This window comes from Sinocyclocheilus anshuiensis, unplaced genomic scaffold (genome assembly GCF_001515605.1).
Source record: "Sinocyclocheilus anshuiensis isolate Anshui unplaced genomic scaffold, SAMN03320099.WGS_v1.1 scaffold54, whole genome shotgun sequence".
In the NCBI taxonomy this organism is placed as follows: Eukaryota; Metazoa; Chordata; class Actinopteri; order Cypriniformes; family Cyprinidae; genus Sinocyclocheilus; species Sinocyclocheilus anshuiensis.
In genome coordinates, this window is record NW_015547654.1 from 177,844 (window position 1) to 190,840 (window position 12,997).

The window sequence follows — 12,997 nt, forward strand, 5'->3', positions numbered from 1 at the left end:
AATATCGTTTACATGTAGCGCCTCAATTCTCTCTCTCTCTCTCTCTCTCTCTCTGCGTGTGTGTGAGACACGCGATGGCGAGTCGTGCGCCTTCACACAAGAGTTAACGTTACGTGCGCTGCGCATCCATTCAGATGAACTAAAAAACAGCACAGATCGCTTGATGGAGAGTGAAACTCGGAAGCGCTCAGTCAGAGAGTGTTCGGCGAGTGAAAATATATCTGTGCTAAACTTATACTTAGCCTCCAACTCTCTCTCTCTCTCTGCGTGTGTGTGAGACATGCGATGGCGAGTCGTGCGCCTTCACACAAGAGTTAACGTTACGTGCGCTGCGCATCCATTCAGATGAACTAAAAAACAGCACAGATCGCTTGATGGAGAGTGAAACTCGGAAGCGCTCAGTCAGAGAGTGTTCGGCGAGTGAAAATATATCTGTGCTAAATTTATACTTAGCCTCTAACTCACACACTGGCGAGTAAAATCTCAGAATTTATTAGCCATTGGCTAATATTAGACATCATTTAGTCGCCCAGAGTGAAGATTTAGTCGCATATGCGAGTGATTTACTTGCATTGTAGAGGGTTGCTGCATGTGCAAAACTTGCTGTCACAGTGTTTGTGTGTTACCATGTGTGGCTATGTGCTTACTAGGGTTTGTGAGTGATTTCTAGAACATTGCTTGCTGGTTGGTCTATGACAATCTAGTCTCTAGATATGGCCTGGGTCTATTTCAATGCAATTTCATTGTTTGCCAGGCCAAAAAAAATATGATTACTATAATAGCATACCTCAATAAACTGCATGCTTTGCAGTGTAATTCATGTCGTGTAGGATGAAACCTATAGTTCTGAGCATGCTCATATCTCCTAAAAATGAAGTTTTGTTCAAATTTGGTCTAGCAAAGTATTCTGGCCACTTCTGTCTAATTACTTACAGGGTTAGAACCAGTGTTGTTATTGTTAACTCAAACTAAAACTATAAAAAAAAAACTGCTTTTGTTAATAAAGCTGAATTAAAATAAAATATACATATTAAATTGAAAAACTTAAATGCAATAAGAAATGTTGCCTTAGTAACTAAATGACATAAAATAAGTAGAAGTTTAAATGCTAAAATTAATAGAACCCACATTGAAATAAAAATAAATTGAAGCTACATAGAAATATTAAGAAAGCCAAAAACATAATAAAAATGACAAAAGTGCATAATAAAATAACTAAAATGTAAACTAAAATTAAATTGAAAGCTGAATATATAAAAAGCTACTTCAAAATAAATAGTACACAAATAATACTAAAATAACACTGGTCAGAGTTGGTTTGGAGAAGGTCCAAAGTACTAAATCATGAAACTTCTGTTGCTGTTGTTGTTGTTTTTGGCCAAGCACCAACAGTGACAGTTTTTAGGGCATGTGCATCTTTTTTATATACTTTAAAACCCTAGACAGCACAAAAAATGACATCTTGATGCTGTTTACTCCAAAAGGTCATGACTAACGCTGTAGTCTCATTTTAGTTGTTTTACAATATCAGCAACTGTATTGACCCATCAGCACCCTTGTTCTCTCTATTTCTTACATATACACAGACATGTATGTGTTGTACCAGCTGTGGGAGCACTGTGTGTCAGGGCAAGCAGCCGCCCTTCGTCTGTGGCGTGTAGTCTGACTTTTCCCCGATTACAACTGTCCTGGGTGTCCCTTTGACTCTGATAACAGCAGGGGCTCCTGTTTAACCCCTTCTTTTTTACACACCGTTCTCTTTTCAGCATGTTATACTCCACTGAAGAATATTAAATACAGACAGTTGATAATGGCTAAGTACAGTACCTCCTTTCAAAGATGTTTCACAGCTAAAGATAACAGCTATTGTTTTGCTTGCCATGTACACATTGCAGTATGATCTGAAAAGAAAGGTGGGTGCTTTTAAACAACAACAGTCAGACCAGGAAAGCACAGGAGATAAAAAAGGTGGGAATTTCAGCTCTGTATGGCTCCCATTCCCTAGGCACCTCTGTGGCTGTATGTGTGCACCAGATCCTAAACATATGTGCCTGTGTAGGCTTAATCTGCCCCATACTTGCTCCCCATGCACTTTCAATCCTTACCCCAATTGAGAACAGAGTCGTCCATGCTAAAAACAAAGCTTAAGCTTTATATATTACACATGCACGGATCCATCTATCCCCGCCGAAGCTAACCATTTATTTGCTCTGATAAAGAAATGACAGAATAATCAGCAGGGGTCTTTAGTCTCACACCTACACATGTGCTGATTAACTGTTTTTTTTTCTGTTTTGTCAAAAAAACAAAAAGGAAAAAAAAGAAAAAAGAATGAAGATATGATGGACAGGCTAGTGTGAAAAATCACTGCTGGTAATGTCAATGTGACATATAATTATTTCTAATAAGGCAACTCTGCATTTGTTCCATGATATTCATTCAAAAACAATGATAGAAATGAAAGATTCTGGAGTCAGTGAAAGGGATGAGGCAAAGGAAAGTGGCTTGATTCAACATTAAAATCTCAGTATGGGGCCAGTTATTACATTGAAATGTTAACAACGTGACAAGTGCAGGCACCATTCACAAGAGCCACAGCACAAGTCTGAAATGAATAAAATAGCCCAAGCGCTAGTGTGAAAGCTATTCTAAACCAATATGCCTGTCAGATCGCTGTAATTGGAAAATATCACATAAAATAGTGAAAAATTATATTAATTGTCCAAGACAGATAAGGTCTACGGGAAAGACTTTTATTCAGCTATGGTCTCAGAAGGAGCCCAGGGCAACATAAAAAGCAGCTTGTGGATCTACATGTGTAATTGAGGATTAACATCTGGGTCAAAGTTGGGATTGGATTGGGAATCGGGAAAAGAGAAACAACCCCGAGGCGTCTAAACCTCATCCGCTCTCCTTACCTGTCGGACAGAAATGGATGATAGGAGGTAAAAAAAATAGGTTGTACACGTGTGTGTTCACAGGTGTGCACAACATACACACTGAGATTCTGACCCTTGAAGACACAGGAAGGTATGAAAAAGTGGTGTAAATGTGGAACGTCCTCCATTCAGATCTGTCAGCACAACATATCCATTATGCTTCATATTTCCTTCACTGTTTCTTCTGAAATATTACACATCAGACAACTTAAAAGCATTGCACTTCCATAGTGTGCGTCATCCCATGTTCGAGTGAAATAATAATCACCATAATACATCTCACTTTTATACTGGTAGGATGGATGAATTCCGTACAAAGAACAATCAAAGACTGTAAAAACCCATCTGAAGAAAAGGAAAAAAAGATGTTCAGATAAAAGCATTCTCTACTTTTTATATTATAACCTCACTATTTCCATTAGACCAAGATTGTCTGGAAAAACTAGGTATTACATACATGGTATGGAGTGCAGGGTACATATGCACAATTTTTATATATTTTATCTCCTATTAGTCAAAGTAAAAAGGACTGCCAATAAAACTGCATTGTACAAGAGCAGCATTAAACCCACCTAAAAGAGGTAGACTGCGCAAATATGTTGTGGCAAAAAAGAGATGCATAACTCAATTCAAATGAATTCCCACTTGGAGTGGAAAAGAAGCAATTTTGCATTTGAAACAGGCTCAAAAACATACCAGAGTGCACATCCATCCTGCCCTGATTTCATAAAGTTAATCTGTGCGGAGTTAACGCACAGAGTGCATTTGTTTGGCAGTTACCTTGCCTTTCAAAACGGGAAATTGGCGGACGAGCGGCACAGATGAATATTAGGCGGGCCACCACGGATATTGATTCAGCAAGAGATTTAATGTGGCTCCCAGGAAGGACGATGAAGTGCTTTCCATTTTCCTGTTAGGCAAGGTCTTTTATTGCTTTTCAAAAGAGCTCTCAAGTAATATGGATCGCCATTAAACGGCACGCCAAACTGAGCATTAGAAAGCACCGACTCGCTCATCTTCACTCCACGCCTGTTCATTTTTCATGACCCGACAGTGGCAGTGAACGTCTTGCTACGACGTGACTGGCTCTTCTAGCTGCTCCCCTTATATCTTTGTGCTTATATCCCCAATATGCATGCAAAAACACACACAGAAGTCAAAGAGGAATAAAATACTTTCACACTATTTTATGAGACCACTACTAAAGACCAGCACGATTTGGTGCAGAACTGAGTCACATCCTTCAGGGTCAGTCAGTCAGTTTGCCTCTAAGATCTAAACAGTCAGCTGTGCTTGCTGTCTATTTCTACAGTCTTCCATGACGTTGAATAAAAAAGCAACTCCTTGCGATTTAATGACCATTTAAATAGTATTTATACTGAATAATAACATCCACCATCCATAAAACAGAGACACCACATAAGTGTCTCAAAGTCTCTTCTGTAAACACAGAATTATGTTTCACATTTTTTTACTTGTTTTATGGAGACAATTAGACTAAACAGTACATAATCTACACAGAATATTACATAGAAATCCAAAACAAACCAACCAAACAGCTAACCAACTATGGTCTGGCCAATGTGCTGGAATGGATAATGGACAATTTTTCTGGTTTAACATATTATAAGCTTTAAACTAATAGTCTCTACTATTGTATCCTAGATATCAACATCACTCTTTAAAAATCCCATGTTATTTATCCATTAGTCTGGTCTGCTCCTTTCATACATGCACCCTGTCTTAGATCTTTTCTTCAGATAACGTAACCAGAAAAAAACATGAGACTGTTCGTATGTTTGACGCACACAGCTCGACTTACATGTCTCTTTCATCACTCACTGCACAAGTAGTAATGTTCAGCTCATTCCACAGTGGGTAAAACAGACATCTGTGTACACATGCAGTACATGAGGAAAAAGAGGGTCACAAATAATCTCATTCATTTTCTTCTTGTGTATTAAAAAACCTCCCTGTGTGCAAACACGTTATGAATTTAAGAATCACACCAATGCATCTCTGCTTTTGTATCATTGTGAAAAACAGTAAAGCTGCAGCTACATTCATCCTCCCACACACCAGCTAAAGTTGCTTATTCACTTAGCGAGTTAGTATAGAAGCTTTCTGAAACCTAATCGGGTGTGATGATTCAGCCTTATATGTCTGTAGTGCCCGCAGCAATGCAGAAATCCACACGGTTATGTGTTTGCAGGAAGTTCAGGAAGGGTTTCTCCCCATAGGAACATTGTTTTCGCTCCTCGGAGAAAAGCTGTGCCCACTAACGTGAAACAAGATGTGCCAAAGCCACAGGAAGCCAATCAGCTGCATACTAATGCCGACAAGATGGCTACTTATAGCGGACTCACACTCATCAGATCAGGGTCACGAGGTGCAGGAGGCAAAGACAGAGAACACCTTTCACGGGAGACATCTCGTGGGACAGATGATGACGAAGGAGGCGTTACAACCAGCTGCTACGCTTCAGATCCGCCGTGCATTAAAGATGAAGAAGTCAGTAATGTGGTGAGAACGAGAGAGAGAGAGAGAGAGAGAGAGAGAGAGAGAGAACATCGACTCTTCGGATAATTGGAATTCAGATGCCGTCTCAGGTATCCGAGGCCGAGGGTGAACTGGGAGAGCGTGTTGCGTTGGTATGAATACATTATGAACTTGTGCACGCCGATGCACCATGCAATCATCTCCGCCAGATGGAACGGCGCACGGAGCGTGGCCCATCAAACCCTGTCGGCTTGTCAGGGAAGATGTATGGATGCCCCCACCCTCCTGGAACTCATTCCCAACACTTATTCCGCTCATTCTCCTTGCAACAAAGCCTGTCCCTTTGGATCTCCATCTTACTCTCTGTCTCGTTCCCTCTCTCCCCGAGCCCTCTCTTTTCAAGGTTTCTCCCCAGGCGCAATTGTTTTCTCGAGCCCCACTTGGCTGGCGCCAGGTGGTGTGCCAACTTTCCATTCCATCCCATCAAATGACGCGCACGCTGAAGGGACCTGCATCGGTCTGTGCTCACTCAAGAGTTACCAACCCACCCAACCACCAACCGCAGCGCACAGCAACCTGTGCACTCCGATATTTAAAGAGATTGCACTCTTCCGTCGGGCTCTTTCCGCAGCACGCCCAACCGAGATGTTATTTCTGGATTACAACAGACGTATGAATCATTCTGCCTCTTAAACGCACCATAAATGCCATCATTGGTTACCGATGGCAGTAACCTTTAAAAGAAAGTGATTTCACACTATAGCTACCCACTTTGATGCCAGTCGTGCCGCCTTAAGTGGACACTGACGAGTGGGCACTGTTAGTTTTACAGTGTGGCTATAATGTGAGATAATGTGTTCCTGGAGCATTTCTGCAGTAAATAGGAAAGACCGGGAGCCATCTGCTGATCCATTTCAAAATATGGTCTTGCATCAAAGGAAAAAAAAAAGACTGACCAATAAAACAGATGCAGCGTTTATAGTGGAAGTCACTCTTTTTTCCTTCGTCCTCTTCTTCATAATGGATTTATCTTAACGTCTGTTTTAACCATCTGTTGAAATAAGGCCCCGTTGGCATGAAGCGCAGAGGAAGAAAACAAGTGTAGAGGAACAATAAAAGTGATTCACGGTTGCCGTTACGCATCCGTTGAAATCAGAGATTTGTGCAGTATCTTGCTGCCAGACTTTAAAAAAAAAAAAAAAGAGGAAAAGGATGAATCCTTAAAGGCTGTGAGAGTGCAAGACCTCACAGGGGAACTCGCATAGAAAACACTTTTCTCTCTTGCCTCATCTACAAACAGACAATCATAATTGAAATGGGAACAATGAAGGTTCTGAATTACACTACGAGCACAACAGCAATTTTCAACATCTTTTGAACAAATAGTAAATAATTATTTACTGACTTCTTATCTAGAGAGGCAGAATTAGAGCATTTTTCAATAAAAGGCCTTTCATACTGAGATTAGTGCTCTCAAACGCTAGTATGAAGCTCGTCCAACTCTCAAGTCAATGACTCACTCAGCTTCCTGGCATGAGCAGATGCCAGCTGAAAAGTGGGAAGAAAGAGAGAGAGAAACAGAGAAAGACGGCACGTGCAATATGGCTCAGCACCTAGACACATGGCTTTAACTGGCTATCCACCAACACTGCTGTGTTTTTCACTGTGTCCCTCATTAGCAGCGTGTAGGTTAGTCACACACGTCCTCATGGGATTTGCGCTTGGTCCACAAGCAACACTCTGTCATTGAAAAAAGTTTGTTTGGTGAAAACAACATCACATAAACAGAATATCACATGGCCAGAAAAAGTAGACATTCACAACTTGTGATAGACTGATATATATTGAGCAATATTGGGCCATTTTGAGATTATAACTGTGCCCGCTTGGCAGATTAATAAAAAATTAACACAAGATTTCCCCTTGTGTCCGTTCCAGCATCTACAATCAGACTTATCAACATTTCTTTGTTTTTGAATGTTTCTATGCAGCTAATGTAGCTTTTAATAGCTCATGAGACTTCATGGAGTCAACTTTCCCTCAGATGTTTCCCATTAAAAGATTCAACATAAAAATAGACATGAAAATAAAGTCAAACATGAGATCTCTTGAATATCTCATTTGTTTCTCCTAAAGCAATGTGATAATGGAAAGAAAATAACTTTCTAGGTCTCATCCATACACTTTTTTTATTCTGAGATAAATAAAGCCTTATAATCCTTTGGAGATTCAGATTTCAACAAAGTCTTAAACTGTGCTCAGATTTGCCAAGATACCAAAGACTGATGAAAAAAGGAGAAATATTAATATGACCTCAAATATTTCTCATTAGATTCTCCCAAGACTAATTACATCAGATTTCTCTTCACAGTCTTTGGTATCCTGGCAAATCACAGTTTGAGGTATTCTTGAGATCTTTTCTGAATCTCTAAAGGATTGTTAGAGTTTAAATTTTCTTAGAGTAATTCTGAAGTTAATGAGACACACAAAAGTCTTCTGCTCTCAATTTAAACTCATCTGCTGTCTTTGGTAAACACACCACCAATCAAACATTTGGATACATCTACTCATTCATTATCACTCATTTCTACACTTTAAAATAAGTTATCAAAACTTGCACTTTTGATAAAACTATGAAATAAAGTTTAATTTTGTAAAGAAAAAAACATGTAAGCACAAATTGTATTTGTTGAACATTTAAGCATAAGCTTTTGTATAATACTTTTTTTTTTCATTAAAGAAACATATATCAATCTGTCCAAAGCTTTGACTGGTGGTTGCATAAGTGGTCATATAATTTTATCAGTTGTAAGTATATTTGTGTACACTGTCATTAAATCATATTATGAATACATCAGCAACATACAGTATAGCCACTGAATAACACATATTGATCAACAACATGCAACTACTGACAGCCTAACAGAAGTCTAGACTGAAAGAAGCTCGAGAAGTTCATGAGGTTCCCACAGAGTGCCCTGGAGGTTCTCAGAACGCTAAGAGAACACACGTCAGATGTTTCATCCATATCCATATACAGCCCCTGTCCTCTCCTGCAGCTCAAGCAGTCTGCAATTACCTCTGCACTCTGCTCATTGCCCTCAGCACCACTCAAACCTGCAAATTGCAGGCCTTTATCCACTTATTCACTTTATTCATTTCAGCCACTTATTCTCACTGGCTGTGTCAGCTACGAACGGACGTCTCTCCACGCTTGGCAACAAAAGCGTGGCAAAGTCTCTGATGCTAGGACGAGTCGAGCCCACGGCGGTGGATGCCAAATAAATTTTCGACAGATAATAAAGAGGCTCATGTTTTACATTAACAAAGCACTATTTTACTACACTCAAAAATGTGAGCTAATAATATATTGCTCTCGCTAACTGAAAACGCAGCTACGTGATAAAAGAATAACTGACAGGCATAGAGGAGGCGGGGGGGAAGGCGATTGCGAGAAAAAAGAAAGACCCTGGCGGCAGAATGACGGTTTATTTCTGCTGGGACCTCTGTCTGCAAGTGTTTTGAAAATATCACATGACAGAAGCCATGTGTTCAAAATTAGAGTGAGTTAAGTCCGCTGCGCAGAAAAATATGTCGACAATTTATGAAACGCAGTCCTGGATGGAGATTTACTAAGTAGAACCAGATTCAGAAAACAACTAACCCCCTCGCCCAATTACTGTGCACACACACAAACTGTCTTTTTCTCTGTCTCTCTCTCCCTCCTCCTCTTCCCCTCCACGAGACCTTAAAAATGGTTCGAGTCACATCTGGCAGGCAGGAGACGCAGGAGATGGTGGAGTATGATCTAACGTCAGGGCACTTCCACCCGGAGCGCTTTTCTGTGTGTGTGTGTGCGCGCGCATGATTGTGGCACTGGCCACAGTTTGCTAATGGCTTTCAGTACAAGGAAATGAGGCGTAGCTCCAGGCAATGACTGCCCCTCAACCAATTGGCTGCCATCACTGAGTGGCTTCTTAATGACTAAATACACTCTAGAGAGCCTGTCTTTAACACTTAAACTTGGGTCAAAAGCCTTGTTGCCATACTAGGCAAAAAAAAACAAGAAATTGCATGGGAAACATCTTAAACAACAGTTACAAAGCTAAATGTAGAGATACTTGTTTACATATTACTAGGGAAGCATCGATCCGATACTCAGTATCGGTATCGGCTCCAATACTGCCATTTTCTGCCGGATCGGGTATCGGTCAGACGAGACCGATCCAAATCCGATATTGTGCATATACTACTCTGTGTTATTGTTAAGGCCCACGAAAGGCACAAAAACATTATAAAGCACCATAAAGTTTTCGTGCACTATATTTTAAGTATTCTGAAGCCGTTCCAAAGTTTAATGTGAAGTAGAGATGAATATTTAAGTCAAGTTCACGTAAAGTCTTCTCCCCACTGCGTCTGTCTGTCATCCTCCATTCAGCATTCAAACTGCATGTCGCGTTCAGTTACTACAGTCAAAACGATGAAACTCTCTTCAAGAGTGCACAATAACTGAGATTTAAAACCGTTAAAAGAAAAGGCTCAATAAAATATCGCACAGATATAATACACTACGCATGATATCTCTTCCCTTTTTAATGCGGAGCGCTGCGTGCTGCACGCTGTGACTCTGTTTTGCTTCATGCACATCATTCTGCGCACGGGATGTGCATAAGTGCTTTGTGCCGCTCTGTATTGGAGCCATACACTTTCGTATTATACTTTTGTGCAATGAAAGATTATTAATAGTCTTTTTGTTTTGTTCTGTTCTATGTGTGCGTTTGATCTAATGGCACTGACTATACAAGAAATATCTGCACAGCTGGTGAATATCCAAAAAGAAATGGACGAGGTCAAAATTCAGCTATCTCTGGAACATCCTGACAAAGAACAACTGCAATCAACAAGTTCGACAGAGATGCTGCTGATTATGCCAACGATCGTGTATATCACAACTTAGGCATCATTCATCGCCACAATTTACCTTTCGTGGGGCTCGTAAACCTTTACGGTATGATGATAATAGGTACTCATCTGCTCAATCGTCCTCTTCATTTGATCGGGATTCAGACTCCAGCAATCTGTCCCAGTCTCAACGTTTTTTAGAAGGCGGACGACAATTCTCGTCAAAGAAAAAATGCAGGAGGAGCAAAAAGAGCTCCCGCAAGATCTCAATATGTGACAAAAAGAACGATGCAGAAGCGATTAATGTCATCAATTTATTGAGCAAAGTGATCTCTAATGACTGTTTAACTGTCCTTAACAAAGGACTTTCGTTCTCACCAACTGCACACTGTAATGAATTTGACACTTACATTGATTTGCTAATTTTTTTTCGTAATTTGAGACTTAAAGAATTCTTTAATATGAGACAGGCCAGTTCACAGCAGACTCACTCATTGGAGTCCGGAGTTTCTATGTCTGATACAACCTCTGAATCACGGGATAGTGACTGTGGTACATCTAGAGAGGACTATAATTCTAGTGAACAACATTGGACTGGTTTTAGAAGTAAATCCACCTTTGTTCCCTTTAAAAACAGAAATGCTTCTTTGGATACTTATTGTAGGCTTGTAGAAAGTGATGTTGTATCGATATCAAAATCTAAAAGACAATATAACTTGCACATAATTTGACGGAGGCACAATTGTCTGAATTGGAATCACTTAAGAAAGATTTGTCTATAGTTATTCAAAGTGCTGACAAAGGTGGAGCACTGGTTATTTTAGATCGACAAAACTATGAATTTGAAATTCAGAGACAACTTTCTAATTAAGTTTTTTTACAAAAAATTGAGTATGAATCCGTTGGCTCATTACAAAACATCTGTACACAATACTTTAAAACTGTTTGTGCATTCAGGTTTGTTGACAAAAAATGAATATGACTATATGTGTGTTGAGCATCCGATCACACCGGTACTATACACGCTGCCTAAAATTCACAAACCTTATAAGGATATCCCTTCTGGGAGACCCATAGTGGCAGCAATTGGGTCACTTACAGAAAAAATTTCGGCTTTCGTTGATTTTCATTTACAACCTTTAGTCACGTCTTTACCTTCTTATATTAGAGATACGGTGGATTTTATCGAACTCATGAATAATGTGACATTACCTGATTATCCTGTCCTTCTAGTCACCATGGATGTTGAATCGCTTTACACCAATGTTCCATTTCAGGGAGGGTTAGAGGCAATTAAATTTTTTCTCGATCAACGTCCTTGTCAGGTTCCAAGCACTGTATGTTTGAGTGACTTTGCAAAATTGGTGCTTTCACATAATTATTTTTTCTTTGGGTCAGATTACTATCTGCAGATCTCAGGAGTCAGCATGGGTTCCAAGATGGCCCCAAGTTTTGCATCTTTATTTTGAGGGTTGTTTGAACATCAGTTTGTGTTAAATCCTGTGGCGAATTATTTCTTGAGACACATTGTTCTATGGAAACGATACATTGATGATGTTTTTTTAGTATGGAGTGGTACTGAATCTGAGCTACTAGAGTTTCATAGTTTGGTTAATAATAAGTGTAGTGCGTTGAAATTTACTATGGAATTTCATCAAGAGAAAATGAATTTTTTGGATGTGCTTGTTCTTCGTACTGCATCAGGCATTGAAACTACTTTGTATCGCAAACCAACTGACCGTAACACTATTTTACACGGACAATCCTATCCTGTGTCATTAAAGCGCTCGTTACCAATTTCCCAATTTAGTCGTATTCGCCGTATTTGCAGCAGTGATGAAGATTTTCAACAGCAATCACAAATTTTATCACAGAGATTCAGAAAACGATCATATCGAGAAGAGTGGATTCAGTCTGCAGTGAGTCGTTTTAAAGATGTGTCACAAGAGAGTCTTGTTAAAAAACATAAAAAATTTGACCATCGTGTGAACTGTTACATCCAATATTCGCCTGTGTCGAAGGACATTGATAATGTTTTATTGAAACATTGGCATATTGTAGAGAGTGATCCCCAACCTTAAGAAATGTTTTGACAAACCACCTCGTTTAGTGCACAAGAAAACACCTAATCTTCGAAATCTTTTGGTTAGAGCTGATTTGAAACCTGCTCCTCATTTTTTGAACAAAATACCATATGGGAATTACAGATGCGGTAACTGTCAACAGTGTAATTTCACATATAAGACGTCGACCTTTACACATCCGCACACGGCAAAAAATTTTACAATTCGAGGCACTATTTCATGTAAGACGGCTAATGTCATTTACCTGTTGCGTTGCCCCTGTGGTTTATGTTATATTGGTAAGACTAGCAGACCTCTAAAAACTCGCATCTCTGAACATCGATGTGCAATTAGACATCGCGATCCAAAAAGTCCGGTAGCACAGCACTTTGCAGATTCAAAACACTCAGTTTCCACTCTTCAGTACATAGGTATTGAAGTAGTGAAGTGTCCGCGTCGCGGAGGTGAGATCAATAAATTGCTTTTACAGTTCGTCCATTACAAGATATCTATTTACATATAATAAACGCTTTGTGGTTATTGATTTGTATTTATGTACCTTATGTACCTTCAATTAATGTTATTAAACAATAT

The 12,997-nt window shown here is 39.6% G+C and overlaps 1 protein-coding gene across 5 annotated transcripts in view; it reads right to left on the minus strand.

Annotated features, from left to right (window-relative positions):
* runx1t1 (RUNX1 partner transcriptional co-repressor 1) overlaps nucleotides 1-12,997 on the minus strand; it is a 68,266-nt gene that overhangs the window by 23,244 nt on the left and 32,025 nt on the right. The window lies entirely within an intron of this gene.